The sequence below is a fragment of the Mya arenaria genome, chromosome 3, assembly GCF_026914265.1.
Source record: "Mya arenaria isolate MELC-2E11 chromosome 3, ASM2691426v1".
Taxonomy (NCBI): domain Eukaryota; kingdom Metazoa; phylum Mollusca; class Bivalvia; order Myida; family Myidae; genus Mya; species Mya arenaria.
The window spans coordinates 68,757,288-68,768,083 of record NC_069124.1 but is presented as its reverse complement, the minus strand read 5'-3'; the positions used below and the strand labels follow the sequence as shown (position 1 = coordinate 68,768,083).

The 10,796-nt window shown below is 33.7% G+C and overlaps 1 long non-coding RNA gene across 1 annotated transcript; it reads left to right on the top strand.

Moving 5' to 3' along the window:
* The first annotated feature begins 1,907 nt into the window (after window positions 1-1,907).
* On the top strand, window positions 1,908-10,397 carry LOC128229019 (uncharacterized). The gene is made up of 3 exons (XR_008260018.1): window positions 1,908-2,061; window positions 9,017-9,176; window positions 9,461-10,397. It is a non-coding gene; the product is annotated as an uncharacterized LOC128229019 (long non-coding RNA).
* The last annotated feature ends 399 nt before the right edge of the window (window positions 10,398-10,796 follow it).

Sequence of the window (10,796 nt, the reverse complement as noted above, 5' to 3'; positions counted from 1 at the left end):
TTAGCAAGAGAGCTGTACCTGCAAGTAGCAGTTTGTCTACATTGAGTCCATTTCTAGACAGAAAGGTGTCTTGCGTGTTGGTGGCAGATTAACAAAGGCAGATGTTCTGTCTAACAGCAAACAGCCAATCATCATCCCGAAGAAGTCTCACATAGCTCTTCTTCTTGTGAGACATTTCCACGAGAAAGTTCAACACCAAGGCAGACTACTTAATGAATCCACTTTGCTAACAATGGCTTCTGGATTATTGGTGCGAAGAGACTTATTTCCAGTACTATTCATAGTGTGTCATCTGCAAAAGACAGCGTGGTAAATTTCAAAGTCAATACATGTCCGACCTACCTGAAGACAGAGTTACTCCAAGTGCTCCCTTTACAGTGATTGGCGTAGATACATTTGGACCATGGTACATTGTTGCCCGCAAGATCAGAGGCGGACTTGCAGAAAGTAAAAGATAGGGCATGCTTTTCACATGCTTGAGTACTAGGGCAGTGCATATTATAGTTATTGAAGAGTTAAGCAGTTCAGCCTTCATAAATGCATTTAGAAGATTTGTAGCCATAAGAGGACCAGTCAAAGAGGTTCGATCAGATCGTGGTACGAATTTCATTGGGGCGCTTGATGATCTCAAAGCCGAAGGCATTTGTGTAGAAGATGGACCTGTAAAGAAATACCTTCACGACTCGAAGATAACTTGGAAATTCAACCCTCCACACTCGTCACACATGGGAGGAGTGTGGGAGAGAATCATTGGACTCACGCGTAGAATCCTAGACTCTATGCTCCTGAAGACACACGCGCAAAAGTTGACTCATGACATTTTGTGAACATTCATGTGTGAAGTGTGTGCGATTATCAACTCCCGACCTATTGCTTCAATCTCTACGGACCCAGACGATCCTGAAATAATGACCCCGGGAATGCTGCTAACCCAGAAGAAGTAACCTTTGGAAGGATTGGACTCAACCCTGAGTATGAGGGACATATACAAACCGCAATGGAAGTACTTTCAGGTGATGGCAAACACTTTCTGGAAACAGTGGCGTAACGGATACCTTCAAACTTCGCAAACACGGCGAAAGTGGCCAAGTGTTCTAGAAAATTTGAAAACCGGAGACGATGTTCTTGTTAAGGATGTTGAAGAACATCGAAACCATTGGCCATTGGGAATCGTTGTTCGTGTCTTCCAAAGTGGAAGTGACTCAAACATTCGTTCAGTGGAAGTACGCATCGTTAAAGACAAAAAATGTGTAAATTATGTTAGACCAATCACGGAGTTGGTACTCCTAGTGGATTGATGTACTTTCTCAAAATAAGTCAGTTTATCTACATACACAAACATAAATGTGAGACAATTTTGAGTGCTGATTAGAATATGTCTTATTGTTTTGCATACATGCTTTCATTTGTTATAAGATACATGTATTGGCTTCAATATTGTTTAAATTAGGGTTTGGATCTATTGTTTTTAATAGTCAATATTTAACTGTCAATTATAATTACTCTCATAGTAAGAAACTTAAGTAACATTATATTTCTTTATTTTGTAAAAGTAGGTCAAATTTGTATTTTCATATACACTTGTTAGTGAAGTTTTATTAAAATTAACACTAATGTATGAACTTTATAATTTCAGTTTCTTTACTGATGCTTTGTATCTTGGTCATTTTGTTTTGTTTAATTAGGACTTGTACTTTAAGGTGATTAAGTTCAAAGATATAGCTTTTTTGTCTTGGTTTAATATGTGAATCTCTATATATGCTGTTGTATTAGGTTAAAATTTGGTATTAGAATACCAGACGGGGAGTGTACTGGAACTGAAGTTCCATGTTTGTTTTCTATTATCTTTATTCAGTATTAAGTAATGTTTTCTTGTTTAAATTTGATAATTTGAAGTTACACTCGGGGCTAAGTTTTACTGGTTATTTACAGACCACTGTCGATTTGTTAACTGTTGAGTGCAACTCGTTTGTTTTGGTTTTTTGACGTTCCGTCGTGTCGGGTGCGCTCTGCACCACGAGTCTAAAACAAGCAAATTCTAGTCCTATAGCCCCTCACAGTGTAAGTTTACTGCATCAATATGTCTTATATTATTCCTTATAACTTTCTGTATAGTTAGATTTTGACCGTATACTCTGAAAACCCTCACATTCGTTCCGAAGCCGGATTCGTACCCAACCTCGTTCGATTCGTTCGCACTAAAAAGGGCGGTGGCATATTGGTGTACATAAGAGAAAATATCCCATTCATTCGCAGAAAAGAGTTTGAGTCTGAACACATTGAAGCAATTTGGATTGAAGTATGTTTTTGCAATGCCAAACCATTTCTAGTGTGTTTCATTTATCGACCACCTGATAGTAAGTTAGAATGGATTAATATGTTCAGTAATCAGTTAAAGAATGTTGAAGACTTAAATTTAGAGTATCATATCATAGGAGACATTAACATAAATTATAATGCCGAATGTGGGTCATTTAAAATTACCGCATGGCAGGATTGTATTATAAAATACGGATTAAACCAGCTTATAGATGTTCCTACAAGGGTAACAGAGAAAACATCTTCTATTATAGATCATGTATATACGAACTCAGTTGATCGAGTATGTGAAGCATTTGTATCAAGTCTAAGTATAAGTGACCACTTTCCAGTTTGTTTCACTAGAGCTGCCCGTTTACAAAAGGTTTCAGAAAACACGCATAAACATCATACATTAAAATATAGGTCTTTCAGAAACTTTAATGAAATTTCCTTCTGCATTGATCTTAACAAGGTAAATATAAATGGGGTTGAACAAATTCAAGACCCTAATGAAGCCATGGAAGTTTTATATAAGCGACTGAATGACGTGTTGTCGCACCATGCGCCACTGAAAGAAAAACGAATAAAATTTGAAACACAACCAGCCTGGTATACTGACGAAATTTGGTTGGCTATAAAAGAAAGAAATCGATTCAAAAAGCGTAAACAGTGGTCGGAATATAGACTTTCAAGAAATAATGTTACTCGATTAATACGTCAAACCAAGAAAGATTATTACAATAAAGCTGTAAAAAACTGTAAAGATCCTAGGGTGTTATGGAAGAACCTCAGAGAGTTGAATAATAATAATAATGACACTATTAACAATAATAGTATAATATTACCACAATACCTTCACACAAACGGAATAAATGTTGTTGGCGATGCACAAATATTAGATGTATTCAATAAGCATTTTACTGACATATCCGATTGTATCAATAAATCAGTGTTCGATGAAACACATTTTTCAAAACTTGGTACCAAATTAAATAGTTTGCTAAAAGGTCAGTACTTTGATATATCTTACATCACCCCATTAGAGGTAAAAATGTATATTGATAAGCTTAATAAGGCGAAAGCTACAGGATTAGATGGAATAGGGCCTAATATCCTAAAACAATGTGGTGATTGTATTGTTATACCTCTAACATCCATTATAAATAATAGCATACGGCTAGGAATATTCCCAGACTCATTAAAAGAGGCTAAGGTTTTGCCTATATATAAATCTTCTGATCGCAATGATCCAAATAATTATAGACCAATTTCTATCCTTCCAACACTGTCAAAGGTGTTTGAACGGCACTTGGCAGATCAAATCAAAACATTTTTAAAAAATACGAATGTCATACATGAATTTCAATCTGGGTTTCGAGAAAAACATTCTTGTCATACAGCGTTGATAAGAATAATTGATGATTGGATTGATGGAATTGACAATGGAAACTATGTAGGTGCTCTCTTTCTTGATTTACGAAAGGCGTTCGATCTAGTAGATCACCAAATACTTATACATAAATTGAAATTATACAACTTCAGTGATAATTCCGTCCAACTGATAACTTCATATTTGAAAGACAGACACCAAATTGTAAAGTTCGGTGATTCCCAATCTTCACGAAGATGTATAAGGTCTGGAGTTCCTCAAGGATCCATTCTTGGTCCTATTCTTTTTCTTATATATATTAATGACATAACCTTTGAAATTGAAAATTCCATGATTGACTTATATGCTGATGATACTACACTATATGCAAAAAGTTCAAATACGCAGGAAATTGAACGTACGTTGCAAATAAATTTAGATATGGTATCGGATTGGTGCAAAGTAAACAACATGGCAATACATCCACAAAAAACTAATTGCATGTTGTTGGGTTCAAATGCAAAATTAAGAAATGCATGTGCACTCAATTTATTCGTAGACAAAGTACTAATTGAAAATGTAACTTCGAAGAAATTGCTTGGAATTATTATTGATTCATCATTGTCGTGGAACCTGCAAGTTGAATTTGTCTGCAAGAAAGTAATTGCAAAGATAGCCCTTTTAAAAAGACTCAATTATTTTTTAACGGATCAAATGAGATAATTGTTTTATAAATCGTATATACTTCCTATGTTTGACTATTGTTGTAGCGTTTGGGGGAAAAGTAAGCAAACGCATATGAGAAGAATCACCTTGCTTCAAAAAAGAGCTGCAAAAATTATTCTCTTTAAGCCTATTAGAACGCCATCGCATGAATTATTTAAAAAATTAGAATGGCTTCAATTTGAATACCATTGCAGATATCAAACGGCTGTTATGGTATTTAAATCTATTAATAATCTTACACCGAGTTACATAAGAGACATTATTAAGATATCTAGCAACACAAGATATGGATTACGATCTTCCACTCGACAAGACATTGCTCACTTTCGACATAAAACACAATACAAGAAACACTCGTTTGCATGCTACAGTGGGAAAGTTTGGAATTTTTTACCAGAAGAAATACATAAGTCTAACACGAGAAAGACATTTAAAACCTGCTGTAAGAAGTTCTATTTACATCATCAATCGCAAAATCCGTTGTAAAAATTATATGCATAATTCCATGCATACCACAGGTATAGTTTATACGTATGTATTTGTTGAGTAAGGTGTTAAATAAATGTGTGACTGTCCTACTTACTCAATTAAACAATTTTGATGAGTTTTCTTGTTAACATTTAGGTACAAATTGATGTATTATTAAGCATTGATGTGTTAAATGAATGTATTATATTCATGTTTCTTTATGTTTTCGTATTACATTTTAATACGTACCTTTCTGAAATCCCATTCAAAGCATTTTACATGTTAAAACGATCATTAATTCTAGTTATAGGCCATGACGAAAAAATGTAATAATGCTTTTTTAACCATATGTATTTTTGCGGTATTGTTCAAAATGTGTTTTCACATTTGTGTTTTGAGTATTAATTATTTGCATCACATCTTATTTAGTGTGTGTGTGTGTGTCTGTGTATGTTCTTTCAGAAGGCCGCATTGTAAATAAGACGTGTGTTATGTTTTTAATAATATGATGCCTATGTCTTAATGTGTTACCTTCTATAAATAAAGTTATTATTATTATTATTATTATTATTATTATTATGATTCGTAACTCGTTTCGTACCCTAGGTTATTTTATACTATTACGTGTAAATTCTATAATTTGATTTGACTATTAAGAAGTTTCTTTTCTATGTGATATGCTGTATCCTAAATAAGATTTCAGTCATATTGTTAAGTGTATCCTTGTGTATTTTCAGTTTTTAACCGCAATATCTATGACGAATAAATGGTTAAACTAGATGCGTCGTCTTCCCATGGATGTGGTGGCATTATAGTAATAAAGCTCCCTTTAACCCCTTATGCAGTTGTTTGTTTAATTTGTTTCTTAACACATTCTGTATAACATGGTGTAAATAAATTTTGAGATAAAACAACAAACAGTCTTCAAAAGATATTATTCACAAAATCTCAAACCAGAGATGTTGGGGAGGACCACAACACTCCTTCCCTACAATTCCTCAATTTTGTTATTCATTCTGTCAACTTAGTATCAGTCAAATGATTTAAGGGGTTGTTGTTTTTTAATTTTCTGAATTTGACACTCGTTTTCACCAAGCTCTTTACATAAGGCCAATAGCCCAGTACTCACAAAGCTTGCCAACTGCATGTTTTAATCTAAAAAACAATTTTGATAATCCATCATGCCATATCCCCTGGAATTTTGATTCCCCCCTCCATAGTTATTCCGAAAAGCGCGCGAGAGAGAGAGACCAAGTTAAAGACCGTAAAAGTGACATAAAATGAGACAACCATATTTAAAGAACTGAAGTAAGTGAGAATGGAGGTTAATGAGCTCACAGCCTGAAGTTTTGGCTATGCCAAATGAGAAGGAAAAAAAAATGGACACGTAATAGTTTTTTGAAGACAGGCCAAACTAGATGCCGACACTGCTGTAAGTGTGGTGAAACAGATCATTTCATGTACCAGTGTTCGGGAAACGGAAGCCGGTCACTAGAAGGAGGAAAGGGAAAGTGACCAGCCAACTCTACAAAGACCTTCTGCATGTGCGCATAGCAAAACATCATCAACATGTCTAACTGAACTTTGTATCGGGTGTCGTGCTGTTACATTTTGGACAAGTGTCATAAAAGACATTGGCATTATGACACTTGTCCATTATGTCGGCCATCTCCGGCAAGCTCCTAGATAGAAACTGGCCGAGGTGTTCGATTGATATCAACTTGCCCCCTAAATGGATGAAGTTTACACAGTACTATTACAATATCCTTTATGATTCTAAACCTCTTTACACTCATAAAAAAAGTTGAGGTTCTCCCCAATCAAATTCTACCAGTCAGTCTATATTACTGATGACATTACACCCCTGAAGTTACGTTTAAAGAAGGTTGTTTCCGAGATCCCTGGCATGGAGAAGTGTTTTGTGAGAGACAGTAATGTACATTGCGTGTACAAGAAAGTGCACCATGTCATTATGTTACCTGATTACATTTTCAATGAACTCAAGGTCGACGTCACCCTAGATTTGTTGAACGATCTCGGGAGTCGGGGAATACCTATAGGCAGACTGGGAGGATGGGAAGAGCGTCTACTGCTGCAATTGTTCTTTTTTGAAACCTTTCTGTGTTCCTTATAATTATTGTTCAAATTGTTCATCAAATATCAATGATAAAAACATTCCATTTCTTTATCATAACATTATCACTGATAAAAACAGTGATGTCATTTCTCATTGTGTAAATAAATCCATTTCTGTTGTCAGACAACATGATATTTTAGATGATTGACCGGTTGTTTCCTCTAGTCATACTATTGATCTCAATACCAATTTAATACTCATACTGTTACTTGTTGTTGACCAAATGTATCTGATGAAAATGTAAATAATGTCAATGTTACTGTTGATGATGAAAAATGTGATAAACTTTCCTATTGTGTCAATAATTCCATTCACAGAAAATGTGATATTTTGGACGATAAACCATCCATTCTTACTTCTAGTCATGATTTAGATCTCAATTCCATTGACCACAAGAACTCGCGGGCTTAGCGCAAAACGGTTGTAACTGACAATTTGAAAATTGTTCAGGAGAGCATAAAAACTGATTTATTTTCCTAGTTCCTATCATTTTCACTTTGTTTTTTAATTATAGTTTTAATTTTGTGTACTTTTCATGAATAAATCACAATAACACATTGCATTCAATTTCTAAAAGAGATATTTGTTAAACAGTCAGTTACAACCCTTTTGCACAAAAAATTGAGGAATTTTCTAAATTTATTTTCGCAAAAGGGTTGTAACAGTCAGTTACAACTGTTTTGCCTGAAAAATTGAAGATATTTCTAAATACATTTTGCGCAAAAGGGTTGTAACTGAATCTTTTTTATTAAAGTTTCTTTGATAGCTTTAAGATATTTGACTTTTAAGCACCATTTATTACTTGCAATGTAAATTATACTTAAATACATCAACTGAGGATAAAAGCTATGATTTTTTCCACTATTTTTTGAAAATTGAGTTGTGTATAGAACATCTTATATGCTATGTATATTTTTGTTAATATACTTATCACAAACAGGGGTTTTGGTAAAATTTTAGTTTAATACCACAATTATTATATATGAAAAACAATTAAATTATTATATATGAAAGACAATTAAATAATTAATTTATTTAAACAACAACAATATATACTGCAATCATCTTGAACATCATATTTTAAGTTAATAATCAGCTTAATTTAAACTGTTAATGATGAATAACAGCATTTTGTTAATACAATTGTGAAGTGAATAGCAATTTCATTAACTAATAAAGATATGCATGTATATTTTTTATTTCTAGTTTTTAAGTTAAAATGATATCAAGAAACATTTTTACAAATCACCATAGTATACTAATGACATCAGCTCTTATAATGACCATCATTGTGTACAAAATATACAAGAACTTGAAATTTATATAATCATTTAGCAAAATCATAGATAATAAATGAAAGCTACTTTAAAAGTGACAATGACAAAATCCGGTACCTAAACATCATATCCCGATGAAATCATTTAAGGGGTAAGATATTTCCAAAGCTCATAAATATCAGGCTTCCATATTCCAGTATGGCTTTACTCAGCACAAATTCTATCTCCTTCCCCCATGAATATCAGAAACTTTCCATCTACTCTTAACAAATCCTTAACCCTAGCATGATTTCCATCTACTTGCATGGCTCATGGATATTTTCCATCTACACTAAACCTCATTAACCCAAGCATGATTTCCATCTACTTGGCTCATGAATATCTGAATTGAATCCATCCACACTAAACATCACTAACCTGCATGATTTCCATCTACTTGGGTTCTAAATATCAGAATACATGCCATCTTCACTAAACAACATTAACCAGCATGATTTCCATCTATTTGGTTTATGATAATCAGAATGACTACAATCTGCTTTAAACAAACCATTAACACCAGCATAAATCATGTGTGTTCATTTTAGTTTGATTTATAAGGACTGTAGGCAATATCCTAGCATTATATTTATTTCGCAACACATTTTCAAATGTTATCATTTCCCTCAGACTCTAAATTAAATTGAAAACATGCAATCTTCACAGAAGCCATACTCACTGTCAGTTTTAACATTCCAGTACCTTCCACAAGACTCATTGATCCTTCAACAGACTGGCCCCTGCTTCAATGATGACGACTTCTCAGCAGACACCACAAACAGTTTGGGCTCTGAGCCGAAAGAGTTCCAAATAATGGGCATCACATCAGCCCACAAATACCAGTGCTGCCCAAACTCAGGTTTGTTTGTAATCTTAGGTCATTGATTACTGATTGCTTTAAAAAATTAAACAAATCAAATCTTCAGCTCAAGGCTGTCTTAGAGCTGCTCTATGCAATTGTTAAACAATTCACAAGTGAAAATTATACTAAAAAAGGTGTCTCAAATCAAATGCAGTTTTAAAGTAACCTATCTTCACATAATACAAATATAACATTATAAAACTCATATGACTTTTAATCAACTATAGACCATTCTTAAAACATTGTACACATAATGGTTAATGTTTGTTTAAAATTTTCAGAATGTCGCAACAAAAAGTTAGAAAATGACAGTTGTCCGACATGCAAAGGCAAGTCCTTAACAAGACAAACCTACTTCAGTGCCGCACAAGTAGTGCTAAAAAGAAGTGATGGATCCTATGAAATGAGAAAAATGTTCCACACTGACCTAAAGCTGATATGTGAAATGCCAGACTTAAACACAGATGGGAGAAGATCCAGCCCTATACCAATTTTTAACAGGATTGCTACCAATCAATGCCCGTGGCCTCTTTCTCAATGGAAAAATAACCATCATGTCTACAAAACGTCAACACGATCGTTGAACAGATCTACTATACTTGGAGCTTTAACCTTTACTAGTGTTCATAGGACAGTTCTTACAAGACAATCATTCTTAAGTCAACCAAGTCACTCTCAAAAACAAACATTTCATGCTTAGGGAATAACAAAACAGTCTCACACTAAATTACAGCTCATTTGTGAATTGCCTGACTTACAAGATAAGGCAAAATATCCAGCCCTGAACTTGTTCTTCACAGCATTGTAAATTATCAATGGTTGTGAACTCTTCCATAACACATAAATTACTAACATTCTGACCAAACATCATCATCATAGTTCTCATAACATTGCCAGAACCCATCATTCTTATCTTTTTATTAACAATACAAAACTTTAACATTATTGCCATTTCCGGATCTTATTGCCTACTTGTAATCATGTTATGTAACTGAAATATCATATGCTTTCATTTCTCATGTTCACTTAGCTTCAAAACAAAGATAAACAAAGATAATTTCAACTTCATCTCCCTTCTTCTGTTATATTTCTCTATTACATAATGTCCATTATAGTGCAACATCATCTGGTTTCCTTATTTGCTATTACTACATTATTATGTTATTTTTGGCTTAAGCATGAACACTTCAGTCATTTAAATAATGGTTTACATTGCATACAAACTAGCACACATACATCTGCTCAAATCATTCAGCAACAATCTTTTTCACAAACAATTTGTTTAAACCTATGTTTACATTTTAATTACCTACATTTTCCATAATTCTTTTCCATTTACAACAATTATACATTTACAGCTTGCCCTTAGTTTTTACTACACACTTCTTACTTACCTCATAATTATCAAAACTTTAAGTATTGTTTAATTTCAATTCAATATACTACAATTGTCATTTTAACAGTTAGCTTCTTAATATTCACTCTGTGCTTGGAAACTGTACATATGTTCAAACTATTATTTTCCTTTCATTTTACTTCTTCACTAAAGTAACCTTTATTTATTGGTGCTTTGCGCCAATCACACTGCGTTTGCATGTTACAACATATTTCTTGAGG